This window comes from Malus domestica, chromosome 01 (genome assembly GCF_042453785.1).
Source record: "Malus domestica chromosome 01, GDT2T_hap1".
In the NCBI taxonomy this organism is placed as follows: Eukaryota; Viridiplantae; Streptophyta; class Magnoliopsida; order Rosales; family Rosaceae; genus Malus; species Malus domestica.
In genome coordinates, this window is record NC_091661.1 from 5,735,225 (window position 1) to 5,737,627 (window position 2,403).

At 37.9% G+C, this 2,403-nt stretch overlaps 1 non-coding gene across 1 annotated transcript; it reads right to left on the bottom strand.

The window, feature by feature from the left end:
* Positions 1 to 1,718: 1,718 nt before the first annotated feature.
* LOC139198480 (U4 spliceosomal RNA) lies at positions 1,719 to 1,870 on the bottom strand. The gene has a single exon (XR_011584014.1). It is a non-coding gene; the product is annotated as a U4 spliceosomal RNA (small nuclear RNA).
* Between the last annotated feature and the right edge of the window lie 533 nt (positions 1,871 to 2,403).

The window sequence follows — 2,403 nt, forward strand, 5'->3', positions numbered from 1 at the left end:
CTAATCACCCAAAGAGAGGGCCTTCATTCCTTGCATCTTAAATCTATATTTTTGGATGGAAGAATAGGTTTCTCCAAGTTCCCAAAGTAGGGAACCTCTAAGTCTCTTCACTAAGGAGAGATTGGAGAAGAAATGAGTGACCTTGGAGTAGTGGGATTGCAAGATGCACCCCCCAAGGGGCCGGCCTCCTAGAGAGAAAATGGAGAGACAAGTTCTCACCAATTTTCTCTAAAAGAAACCCTAATGAATAAAAGGCTATAAAGTCATATTTATACCTTTATTCATTTGAGTGGCAAACTTGTAATTAAAGAAAGTTCACTACCCTTCCTCTAAATGGCCGGCCATGGGGTGTTGTTTGGGCTTTTGGGTCTTAGTGAATCATTATTCATTAAGTTGTCATACAACTTAAGTCAATGGGCTTGACGTTCGAAGCCCATTGGGCCTTAAGGTCCAAAACCTATCCCGAGGTCTTCAACGAACTTATTCGTTTGATTAATTAACGTATTAATTAATCCTTGCCATAAATTAATGATTAAACCATTTAATCATTCTTACTCATCTCCATTGTTTCTTCAATCTCCACCTTACACGGTGTGCGATCCATTAGGTTCCTTTTAGCGAGGCAGTGGGCGATTAAAACCATTTTAAATCGATTGTGAATTGAAACTTACTTTCAATTCTCCCTTTAGTGATTACACACGTTTAGGGCTTCCACAAACCATGAGTGACACCTTGCAGCATATCATGGTTACCCAAGCTAATCAGAAGAGGTAGAGAAAACCTATTCAGTTTGGGATTACAAATGCAATACGGTCTTTCTCTAATCTAATACTCCTGACCACATTGTTTGGTTTGATAGTTTATTTATTCATGTCTACTATCCAATGTGATTCGTGTGCTTATATGATTTCCTTGAATGTGATTTAGAACGACTTTTCTAAATCTCATTCATACTCTGGCCAGAGATTCTAAATCATATCATAGAGTATTCTCCCTCAAACAGTTTGAAGGTTAGAGATCCCTTGTTGCGCATTCACTTGCCTCCATGGCTAAGTGGCTTAACCCCAACGATGCCGTGGACACCCCGATGGGGTGACTTTGACATAATCAAAGATCAAGGACTTAACCACAAGACAACTGTGATGCCTCAGGTCAAATGACTAATTTGCATTATCCCAAACATGAGTTCTCATGTGACATGAGTATGAGAACTCTTCGTTGATCACGTTCAGTGAACTCATTCTCTACTGAGCACCTACGTACTTGTCTTGATGTCACACACACCAATGACTCGAGACTAGTCACTCTCCCTGAGAGAAGACATAGCACGTACCGATCTTGACGGACTGTCAATGCCCAATTGGCAATCCTATGATCAGGAACATTTAGGATGTGTCTACGAAAGAATGGTCTCATGAATCTAACTTCATTAGATTACATTCTTCCAATCACATATTCCTTGGACTTTATCGTTTAAGCATATAACATTTATATGAGACGGCTCAAACAATAATCTTTGCCCTTTATAGTTAAACTAGATTAGTTTAACATGTAAAATGTCCGTAAAGTATCATCATATGATTGTCTTTAGGGCACATTTCCAACACCCGCCACAATTCTGTAAAAAAATTTATTATGTGTTGATGTGGGTTTAATAATTAATTAAAAAGGTTGTCTAAATACCTTTTTGCACAATGAGTTTTTTTTTTCTTATAGTAGGACCTACTTTAAAGAGAGATCCCTTCTATAAATTTTCAAAGGCACAAGACTTAACCAAGGCCTAAGAGGGGTTTGGAAATAGTTTTCAACCAACAATAGATGTACCTCGGTTATAACCTCATTGTCTCAAGGCAGACCTTGTCACCAGACCATCAAGGAAGTGTCGAACAAGCTCTCCAAGATTAAGGTTGTGAGGATGTTAATCACCTAAATGTTAATGCTGATGTCCCAAAAGTCGTTGCCAATCGGCCAAGCTGTCATCAAAGATGATCTTGATCCAGGTTCAATTCGGTGAAGGGTGTCGAAGTGTGTAAAGATGGGTGTATTGAGATTATTAATTTTTTTTTAAGAGAATAGAGAACAAAGGAGGTAGAGGAATGTGGATTGAGATCAGAGGTGATTGTAGGACTGGATTTTTGGGTTGACAACTTTTTTATTAACTATTAAATAATTAAACCTATTCGTAATTTTTTTAATTTAATTAGACTTGTGTGACCCATTCATGTATTACATCAGCACATAACAAAATTTTAAAAGAATTGTGACGGAATGACTACATTGACTTGGGACACTTACTTGAGGGACTATATTGATCGATTTTCAAATTCAGGGACCATTTTGATGTTGGGGATCAATTTCAGGGACCATTTTGTTGTCGTGGGTCAATTTCAATTACCATATGTG